Source organism: Oryzias melastigma, unplaced genomic scaffold (genome assembly GCF_002922805.2).
Source record: "Oryzias melastigma strain HK-1 unplaced genomic scaffold, ASM292280v2 sc00512, whole genome shotgun sequence".
NCBI classification, from domain to species: domain Eukaryota; kingdom Metazoa; phylum Chordata; class Actinopteri; order Beloniformes; family Adrianichthyidae; genus Oryzias; species Oryzias melastigma.
The window spans coordinates 14,572-26,238 of record NW_023417106.1 but is presented as its reverse complement, the minus strand read 5'-3'; the positions used below and the strand labels follow the sequence as shown (position 1 = coordinate 26,238).

Sequence of the window (11,667 nt, the reverse complement as noted above, 5' to 3'; positions counted from 1 at the left end):
GATGAGAGGAGTGTCTCTCGGGACGAGAGGGGTGAGAGGCCTGACCTGAGTGAGGATTCCTGAGTGAGCCCCACATACAACGTTGACAGCTGCAGAACACACTATTAAGGACTACCGAGACAGAGGAGAAGAGTACCAACCGTGTTGGTGGAAGATGGAGGAAATCTATCGACTATTGGGTGAGACCTTCACATGCTTCGTCACTGGACAGATCCGGTAAGCCACATTTGTGCAACCTGCGGACGGAACGTTGATGACCCGCAAATCTACTTTAGACTGCTTTCGCCTTAATGGAGGAGGACGCCAAAGGGACGCGGCGATTGTGTAAATAGGAACTATATATAAAAAGACTTGGGTGGGTGCACCTCGGTGAAGGACTGGGAAAGGACTTGTGGAGTTTATCTGTAAACTGAAGAAAAAGCTATAAAAGAAAAAATGCATATTCTTGAGTCATTTTTCTTGAACGTTGGTAGGTGTGCATAAAGAGAAGGAAAGCAAACTATAACTTCTTTTTTTGTCCGTAAGACGTATATTTATGCCCCTGTTTCTTTGTTTTTTTTGTTTGTAATACTTTGCTGTACTGTGGAGTGTTACAACGTCACCTGTGTTTGTAGTTTTAGAATAAAAGCTCTGCGGTGCGCTAGTAAAAGATATCTAATTCATGAACAAGTGGGACTGATGGAATGACATTAAAATGTATTTAAATGTGTCTTTATATATTAATAACATATTATTGTTATATTTCTTCAACATTTATGGAGGTTGCTACTTCCATCTTATAAATATGGGCCCACATTTATCAAACTTTTCAGGTGCTTTTTAAGTGCTAACATTTTATAGAATAGAAATACTTTATTCATCCCAAGATGGGAAGTTAGGCTGTTGCAGCGTTAGACATTTACAGAAGATATTAAGATATATAAAGATACGCAATATTTACAAGAGATAAGAAGGAGTTATATGGTAAAAACAAATAGTTCGTTACCATGGAAAGAGTGAGTTTAAGTGTTCTGAAACCACAAACTGAGTTTAAATCTGGTTTCTAGGAAAGAACTCTGATCTACTGTCTCAAGTCATCCACATGAAGCTTCAAGTCAGTGGAGAAAGCTACCTGCTGAACAAAAGTACTCAAGTACTGAGCAAGAGTTTCAACGTCTGATTTATTGCTGAGAATAAAATAATCAAATTCATAAAAATAAATAATTAAGATAAAGAAGAGGAAGACGACTCCTTATGCCTTGTGTCTTTTTATTAACTTTATTAAGAAGAGATCTTTTCTTTAAACCTAACAAGCTTTGACAGGATGAGGGGAAGGCTAAAGATTAAAGTCTGTTTGTGAGTCAAAGATAGAATGAAGACTAAATCAATCTCAAACACAGTGTTGATTCAAAAGAGCATTTATTAGATCCAAACAGGCTGCAGGAATTTGACAGACAGCTTTCAGTTTGAACCTTTAGACACTAAGATGCAGTTCTGGAAACAGCCAGCAGGTGTCTCCTTTCTCCCTCCTGCTTCAATGCAGTTAGTGTTGTTGCAGCAGCTGCATCAAAGTGATTCTCTGTCATTCCTCATTAACATCCACTCTGTTCATTCATGGAGAAAACAGGCTTTATGCTCAGAAAGTTTCTACTAGTTTCAGACTTTCTAGAAAATGATCAGATTCTACTGGATTTAGATGAAACTTCTTAAAAACTGCAGATAAAAATGCTGTCAGCATGAAAAAGAACAGAGTTTTACCCAGAAAACAACAAAGAAAAAGGAAGTTCAATCATCAAACTGTAGAAAAAATCAAACTAAAACTGTGATTCTTTCAAACTGCATGAGTCAATATTTTATCATCAACAGAACAGAGATGATATAAAAATGATTCAACTGAGAGACTTTTGTTAGTTCTGGTGGGATTTCTGCTTCAGGACTCAGAGTAAACAGGAGTGCGGTTCCCACAGTTACCATGGTTACAATAGAACAACATCCTGTAAAATAATGAGCAAAATACAAAACCCAGCAGCCTTTATCAGAGGAACTCAGTCCACTTTGTGGTTCTGAAAGGTCTGATAAAGATGAAAAAGAAGAACCAAAATGCTCCCAGATGGAGAATCCTGAGGCCAGAACTGCTGGAAGGTTTTCTTTCTTTGGTCAACAGCCATGCTGCTGCTTTCTGGATCAGCTGAAGGATGTTCAGAGAATGCTGGTCCACTCCAGCAGGAAACCATCATGTCTGAATCTGATGAATCACCAACACAGATCATTCAGAGAAACAGTTTCAGGACACATGAGGAGAAAACTACAGCAAGAGTGAGTGGACAAAGTTAAGAGAAGCTCCAAATACGAGAGAGAAGAGAAGCAGAAGACTTCCCAACACTCCAAGTTAGAATGAGAAGATGAAGTGCAGTTCTCCATCAGTGCTGCTGCTTCTCTCTGATCCATCAGGAGGAACCTCAGATTCTCCTGCCCTTTCCCTCCCACCTGCAGAGAGAAATGACAAGTCCAGAGATGAAGTGTTGTCTGTATCTGATGGTGGTGTGTCAGTCAGTGATGCAGCACAGCAGCAGAAAGAGCAGCAGGAGCTTCAGTTCTGTTCAGAGCAGCAGCTTCCTGTCATCTTCACCTGTTGGAGCTTCTGCTGCTCTGATTGGCTGACTGTTGTCCTGAAGCCTGTCATCATTCTCCTCAGAGCTTCACTGAGAAGCTGCAGCTTCACAGGAAACTCTGCATCTTTGCTCTCAGACTAACTTTAGGACCAAACATCTGGAAGCAGCTGGACTGACTCCAACCCTCTACTGACCTCAGAGTCTGCAGTTTGGAGTTTGGACTCTCCACCAGATCCTGGAGCTGCTGAACATCTGAAGACTGAAGGTTGTTGTCTCTCAGGTCCAGTTCTGTCAGGTGGGACGGGTTTAAATTCAGAGTTGTGACCAGAGCAGCACAGCTGATCTTTGACAATCTGCAGTTGATCAACCTGAATCCAGAAGAAAGAGTTTAATTTAAAGACAAAGTTCATGTTTTTCATCCTTCAGTTCTTCTAAAGAGTTCAGAGCTGAAGAAGATCAGAAAGTTTGGAAAAAGTCCAAAGATGTGAATCAACAGCAGCAGATCAGAAGAGTCAAGCAGAAGCAGAGAAGAAGAACATTCAGGAACATTCAGGACAACATGCATCTGCTTCAGTAAAGAAGTCCAGATGTGTGAAAGCAAACATCAGCCTGTGGCTGCATCTAAACCAACTGATGTCTCTGCACAATCAGCAGAAAAAGTCCACTTCCTCTTTCTGCTCAGCTCTGCTCCAAACAGCAAAGAATCATGGGAGAATTTCAGCTCCATCTTGAAGTGCTTTGTAGATTTAGCATTGATCCAAGTTGAAGTCTCTTTTTACAGACGTGTAATAAACCTCAAAGATGTTTTGTTCTTCAATGTCACGTTAAATGTGCATTTCTCCATCATCCAAACTGAAGCTTCTCTCATTTTTGTTTGTGTTTTGTACTGTGATGCTATAGAGCTTCTTTTTAGTTTTCTATTGTCTTTCAGCCAGCAGTGGACATCCAGTGTATCGCTGCATAACGATTGGTTCTGATGCTCTTTATTTACATCATTTCATCAAAGAATTCAGAGTTAAAAAATGTAATTTTTTATTAGAAACATGATAAGGTACAATTTCAGAAGCACAATTTTTAAGGCTTAGAAATATAAATTCAAGACTTTTCTAGGTTTTTTAAGGTTTTATTTCCTCATTCATGAATTCAATGTTTCTTAGACTTTTTCAGACCCTGTGAGAACCCTGCAGAAATCCCATCTCTAATGTTGACCAACCACGTGCAGCTCAAAGAGAAAATAAATAAATAAAAAAAGAGCTGGAGCCGTTTCAACTGTGATTGCAGCAAGTTGGTGACACAGATGTCATTACAATGCTTAAGACGTGTTCCACACATTTCCAACACTCCATTCTGGACAAACAGCGTCTGTCAAACTTTTAGAGGGAACTTGACCTACCAGGTTACAACCTAATCCTGGATGTTCCAATGAGGTGGAACTCAGTGCTCCACATGCTGCAGAGAATGCTTTAACAGAAACATGCACTTAAACTCTACTCTGGTTCATATGGAGGATTCAGAAGCTCCACATATCCTCCAACAGTGGGATATTGTGTCTAATATCATTGAAACTCTGCTCCCAATGGAAGAAGTGACATTTCAGGTCACAGTAACTCATCAATATCCTGCATCATTCCATGCCTGACTGTGCTGAAGACACTACTACAAAACAATGGGTTGGAGAAGCTCCATAAAAGACACTGGAACACTCAGACAATCCATGAGGGACAGCCTGGCTAAGCATGTCTCAACATGAGAAGACATAAAGCCTGTGGTGCTGGCCTGTCTCCTACATCCTCATTAGAAGACTCATGCATTTTCATTTGACAACTCTGAGAAAGACCAAAGTCTGGTTGAAAGAGGAAGAGGATGCTGTCACTCAAGAGGAACGAGCTGTCCCAGAAGAAGTCGCTATGGAGGGACAGGGTGCTGCATCTGGGACAAACAAGGATGAAGGAAACACCATTGACAGTATCTGAGAACTGGACCGAGTCAGTATGATGTCACCCATAGAAAATGACTGGCTTCTGGCTTCAACCAAAATTAAGTCAAATGAATCTCCATTTATTTTCATGGTCCAGATGTTTGGTCATTTTTGTTGTGAATTGTCCTTCAGTCACACCAGCTTCAGGTTTGTCATGATTCACAGTCGTCTTCATTTCAGTGAATTACCTTCAGTCTATTTCAGTGTCTGCTTTTCTGTTCTTCCTTATCAGATCATCTGATCTGTTTTGACACTCCTTTCTTGATCCCATTTTTTTGTTCATGTTTCAGTTTATTAAATGTTTGAAGGTTCTGCCTCCAAGCCCAGTCTCCTGCACTTCGGGTCCTCCACCACCTATTCCAGACAGGTGGAGTCAGAATGAAGGGCGCTTCAAGACACTTGAAAAATGCAAGGAAGTTCCTATGTTCACCATCCCATCAGTTCCTAGTGAGTTCATCATCAGTGACGTCTCTGCAGTCTATGAGACCAGGAGAAGCTGTTTCCATGGAGACCATGCAGGACAACTTGGTTTTTGCATCACAACTTTGTCTCTTCACAAAGTTTAACAGATTTAACAGTTTTTTCAAAATATATCTCACTTTAGTTTTTCACAATAAAACTTCAGGGAAATACATTGTTTTACATTGTTATTTGAACAAATAAGAAACCTTACTGACACCGTGTCAAGGAACAGCTTGTATTTTTTGTTATAGTAAAGATAAGTCATTTAATATGCTGTATATTTATATAAAACTGTTTTATAGGAAACATTTAGTGAACTCTTTATTTACCTTTTTAAAAAATCTTAAGAAAGATGAATCTCTAAATGTGCAGGAACAATTTCATTCTTTTTTTATTTGTTTTTTAAATAAAGCTAATTGTTGAAGTTTGAGTTATAAATTAGGATTCCAGTATTTTCACTTTTACAGCAAATGAATATCGTCATTATTGACCTTCTTGATCACTAATAATCGTATCTAATATTCTAACAGTGGTGGGCCGTCAGGGCCTGCAAGGCCTTCTCTGCTGGCCTAAAAATATCTGAATCACAGACTGATATTAATTATATTTTGTCCATGAATATGTATTCAATCATTCTAAATGGTCTGTCCGCTTCCTTTCATTGCTAGCCTCCTGGTTGTGCTGCTTCCAGATGTGTATTTTCATATTTAAGCATTTAACCAATCACATTTCAGCACTATTTGTTGCTAGGGTCAAAGAAATCTGCCTGGAGGTCTTCACAATCAGTTCTGTGGGCTCTGTAGCATAAAATAAATGATTTTGAGTTTTGTTTTTTGCTTCACACATTTAACAGCATTTTGAGTACTCAGATGTGCTCTTTTCAATACTACAGAACCAAAAACTGGATGTACAGTTCTGTCTGGCAAGGGTAAAGGAGTTCTGTGACACCGTTGAGGGAGAGAGAAGCCAATACGAGGAAATCTACGAGGCCACTGAACGCACCGCGGCGCTCCGAGCCCACGAAGAGCTCCAGTGTAAGATCCTCACGCGCACTACCGCCAACTCCACGGCAGGATTCTGGACAATATTATTTGCCAGACACAGATTTCAAGACCACGAAAAACTGATCTTTGTCACCCTCCTCGACCCCCAGAAGTTTCAGGAATACCAGAGAAATTTCCCACATGCAGTCTTTTCCAGCTTCTCACAGAGCCACGGAACACTTTTCCATCTCGGCTGAGAACAGAACTGACTGTCATGTATGCCATGGATGATTTTGCAGGAAAATCTCCCACTGATCTCCTCGACTTCCTTCAGCAGAAAAATCTGCATGAGAGCATGGGGCAGCTGTACACATTTGTGTGTTTGGCGGTGACCATCCCCGTGTCCACTGTTTCTGTTGAACGGACATTCTCAGCCCTGAAGCGAATTCAAACTTATGCCAGAAATACGTCAGGGCAGGCTCGACTTTCAGCATTAGCTTCCATGGTGATAGAAAAGGACTTCTTGATGGAACTGAAACGCACGGATAATCTGCACGACAGAGTGATTGAAATCTTCTTGAGGAAAGAAAGGAGGATGGATTTTGTGTACAGATAATCCGGATTTTTGGTGAGTAAAGTTTTGCTATATTCCTAAATTAATATTGTAATTTTATCAGGTTATTTTTTATGCTTTTTTGTGTGTCGCAGTTGTACCTGCAGCAGAAGTTTTATAGCCATAAAATAGTTATTGAGGGTTGGGTTGATTCAGATGGAGCACTACTGAAGGCCTAAGTGTGAAATGCACGGCCCGCCACTGTATTCTAAAAATGGTCTCTGCCGCTGACATTAGAAATGAAGAAGATGTAAAGAAACATTCAAACATGAGATCTTCTGTCACAGTGAATGGACTAAAGCTAAGAAGAAGAAAAGAAGAAGAAAACAGCTTTTAGCATGAAGATGGTCAGCATGCAGCAGGAGAACATCAGCCTCATGTCTGCCGTTTAGTGTCAGCACAACTTTGTCATCATATTAATCTGAACAACACTGGGACATGGAGTCTGACCTCTGAGTCTGCAGTCTGCAGTCTGGACTCTCCAGAAAACCACGCAGATGAAGAAATCCGGAATCCTGGATGTGGTTGTAGCTCAGGTCCAGTTCAGTCAGTCTGGACGGGTTGTTCTTCAGAACCAAACCCAGAACTTCACAGCTGATCTCTGACAAACGGCAGTACTCCAACCTGAAATCAGACAGAAAAGTGTGTTCAGGAGCAGTGATGACAGCTGGAGATCCAGCAAGTAAACAGAGTTTGATCAGATTTACAAGATCATTATTAAAAACAGATCAGTTTCAGATCAATCATCATCACACAATCAGCTCAACTAATGAGGAAAATATCAAACAATCATCAGTTTTTCAAACATCTGTAGAGCTTTTCTAGATTCTGTTTTTCATCAGTTTGTCAGTAAAAAGTTATTTTCTAAACCTGAACTGATCTCTTCCATAAAGACTGACTGAATATTGAAACTTTGCTGACTCAGCAGAAAGAGTAATGTGTAATGACACACTGAAAGAACAATATTAGTGGTTGCTGCTGAGTTTGCACATTTCATCCTGACACAATGCTCCAACTGCACATCCAAGCTGCTCAGACTCTCTCTACGTTTGTCAGCACATACAGTATCTATGTGAACAACTGTTCTATTTGATGAAGCTAAACTAAACATCACATAGGAGCGTCTGATTGATGAACACCTTTACTCAATCCTGAGAATTTCCTCAGCTCAGAGCCTGACCCCAAACATCGATGAACTTGAACCAAAGATGAGACAACATCAAGTATCAGACTCAGACAAGTGAGATTCAGAGTATTACATTAAAAAAGTCTGTTACATTTTTACATTTGTTACTACAAGACATGTGACTTTTCATTTGAAAGAAGTATTTCTGTTTGTGTTCCATAGATATTTGTATTTTATTGTTTTGATTTGAATGCAATCGGAAAAAACTGTAGATAAGAATCTTTAGAAAGAAAAATGATTGATTTAATTTTTTATTTTCATGTTACTATTAGAAAGCAGTGATACGTTAGGATCATGGATCACAACATCAATACATTTTCAGTTTATAATCATCAACTTTCATTTCTGCATTTATCTTAAAATTGAGGAATGTTCCTGAAATATTTTGTTCTTTTAAGCACATTTAATTTATTTTTTTTCTGTTTTCCTGTTGAAAAAAGTTTTTAAAAACAAAGACAAAACAAAATCTTTATTTGTTCATTTGATGATGAAATATTCTTCACTGTGTTAGGTTTTGGTTCAATTCAGTTTTTCTCAGTTGCTAAAACACTAAACCCTATTGTCTGAACCAATGCTTTGTTGTCTGAATCCACTGATTGAATCAATCATTCCTTTGGTAAAACCATAAGCACTATTCACCTGTTTAGACACACCTTGACAACATATTTTCATTGTGATGCACACATGCTGCATATATTGTGTGCACAGGTGACAAAAGTCAAACACAAAGAAAGCACAGTTGTCACCACTTGAACACTTTTCCCGTATCACTCACAAAACAATATCTATTTCTACAGAGGGTTTTTCAACTGGATGCAATGGAAAGATCCCATGAATACATCTACATGGATGAAGCTGGGTTTAATCTCACCAAAACGGAGAAGGAGAGGCCGGAATGTGATTGGCTATCGGGTCATTGTTGGTGTTCCTGGGCAGCGTAGTGACAATGTCACATTATGTGCTTCCATCAGGGGCCCGTTCCAAGAAGCGGGTTTTGTTGGAACTCTGAGTTTGTCAACTCCAAATTCAGTAAAACTCTGAGTTTTCGGTTCCAGAAAGAGAGATAACTCAAACCCAGGAAAGTGGTCGAAACCAAGCCCATTCCAAGAAGGGGGTTAAGATGAACTCAGAATTAATCACTATGGTAACTGAGTCTGTGAACGAAACCTGGTCGGTAGCAGGTTTTCTTCAGGAAACTTAGAGTTCTCTGCGGTCTCCGCCCCTTTTTAAAGAGAAAGATGTTCAAATATGAGTTGCTCATTAACATTTAGAGAACATTCACATTAGAGACGTCACGTTTCCACCACTCAGAAACCAAAATGACATGTCCATTCATAGAGGATCATGTAGAGAGGAGGCTGATTAATCCAGAGGAAATGTTATTTACGTCGGTAGAGGATTTGAAAGACACGAGTGATTGACTGCAGTTTCCCCGATTCATTTATATTTGAGTGATATTATAAATAGTGAGTTTTTCCAGGGACTTGCTATTAATAAATACAGCTTTCTTTTAACAATAGAAATTATGGAATGTCAAACACCGGGAAAGCATTTGAAATTATCTACCGTCCTGTACTTGTGTCAAGCTCGGTTGTCAGCAACGCTGCTTCCCACTGCGGAGTTTGTGAGTTTGATTCTCGGCTACGGAATTTGTTTTTACGCTTTAAAAAAAGAATTCGGCGAATATGTTTTAAGTCTTGAGAATTAATAAATAAAATAAATGCTTTTTTTAACATGCCAGGCAGCTACAGTTTCTTTTTAGCGTGCAGTGATATCTGTGTGTGTAGGTGGGGGTGGGGGGTAACCAAAACTGGTCATTCATGCGATTCCGGAGATTACTGGTTATATTAAAGACTGATCAAAAACCATTCCTTAACAAGAGACAAAATAACCTTCCTGACATTATTTATTCATTATTTGAAATGATTCAAATAACTGCAGATATTTTCTCTCTGTTCTACCGCTGCAGCTGTGTTGCTTTTCTTGCGGAAAATGCGCTCCTATAGTTTCATATGCTTGCAGGAACTTATAAATTTCCGCCGTCGGAAGTACTAAACTCAGATGTTTGTCCCCGTTGCCATGGTGAATCGTGCTGTCTTTGCTCCATTGATCAGGGCTTTTAATGGTCGCGACGCTCACACCTGATTCTGGTTCCAACAACTTCAAGTTGATTGAATCAAACATTTTCAGCTGTTCTTAAACCGAAAACCCTGAGTTTGGGAACTTAGAGTCCAGTGACTCTAAGTTCAGGTTTGAACTCTAAATTTGTTGAACCTGCTTCTTGGAACGGGCCCCTGCAATCATAAGGTTGTCCACCATCATACCAACCTGAGACCCTACAACACTCAGCAGCTCCTCAAGCAGGAGGAGCATCCATCTAAGTTGTTGTTTGGGACAATGAGAGTTTTCACAGAGCCCTCCAGGTTAGAGAGTGCTTCAATATGAACCAAGTGTTGAGAGGTGAAACATTTTTCTTTTTTTTGTGGTTGTATTTGCATGTTTTTGTTTGGGTTTTGTGTTGTATGTTTCACCTCTGAGACAGAATCCCAGATTGGACACACCTGGTACTCAATCAGTAAGATGACAGCCCTGCCTATAAAGCTGGAACCGGCAGTGAGGAGCGAGCAGAAGAGAAGGGGCAGCTGAGAATGACGGGAGGAGGCGCCGACACCCAGTGGTTTGCTGTGGCTGGAGGGGTTGCAGCAGAGAGAGAGTCCTCTCTAAGACAAGGGACTGTGACGTACACGCAGCGGCAGGGTGAGGAGCCCTGCCAGTGTTGAGTACCCTTGTCCTGTACAGTGCCCCCCTCACTCTGCAAAGAGTCAGTCCTGTCTGCTCCTCAAAACCTTGGATACTGGCAGGACCTTTATGTTGCAGGTGGACGTTTGGAGGAGCTGCCTGCCATGCTTCTGGGGACTGGATGACAGACATGAAGGGAGGATAAAGACTGGACTGTGGCGGCCTGCAAGACCTCTTCTTTGCCTTTTTATGGACACTTCTTTTAGTTATCTTGAACAAGATTTTATTGGGTTCCCCCCAGACAGTTTTTAGCCTTTTATCTTTTACTATTTTTTACTTTTAAGACTTTTACCTGTTCTGATTTTTAACTTGGGCTTGCTGTGAATTGCATGTTTTATTAAATCATAAGTAGAATAACAACCCTTTCTTCCCTAGTTTTTGTGTGGTGCTCTTCCCCTGGTCCTGAATCTTTAATTTGCCTGCATTCACTTGCTAGGACCCCCCCCCCCCCATTTGGCAACGGTGGGTGCCCGACACAAGGTTTATCAATCTTTGCCTTCCACTGTACTCCCCTTTACTAAACACTGTTGAGGAATTCTCCTCATGGTGCTAGAAGATATATGAACTAGGGGTGTGCCAAAATATCGATATTGCGATATATCGCGATATTTAGTCCTGCGATCGATTCTCGATGGGTTCTCACCAAGTATCGATATTATATTTTCATTTAAAGAGGCTGTAGCGCTGAGCGTCTGAGTCACGCGCCGGAACTATGGGCGCACGCTGCGTCGGACTTTTAATAGCGATGCACGCGCTCATTCGGGAGAAGCACCGGTGAGATACAGGCTCTGTAGTGTGTGTGTGAAGCATGTCTACCTGTCAGCATTTATCATCCATCTGTAGGAGATCCACCCGGTAAGAAGTGACTTTGTCTGAGCGCTAGAATGTCAGCGATCACTTACTTCCTGTTTGCTGTGGGAACTGAGCGCGTGCCTCGCAGTTGTCTGTGTACGCTTCAAGGAGCGTTGGAATTTTCGCTTTCATGCACATCAATGTTTAACCTGCTGCTGTACGGTGTAACTTTGATAAATTTATAATGTGACGTTTTCAAACAA

General features: G+C 40.5%; 1 long non-coding RNA gene across 1 annotated transcript; it reads right to left on the bottom strand.

The window, feature by feature from the left end:
* Window positions 1–1,381: 1,381 nt before the first annotated feature.
* LOC112140728 lies at window positions 1,382–7,137 on the bottom strand. Its single transcript, XR_002918237.2, has 3 exons — window positions 7,078–7,137; window positions 2,786–2,959; window positions 1,382–2,466 (listed from the first exon to the last, which is right to left on the bottom strand). It is a non-coding gene; the product is annotated as an uncharacterized LOC112140728 (long non-coding RNA).
* Between the last annotated feature and the right edge of the window lie 4,530 nt (window positions 7,138–11,667).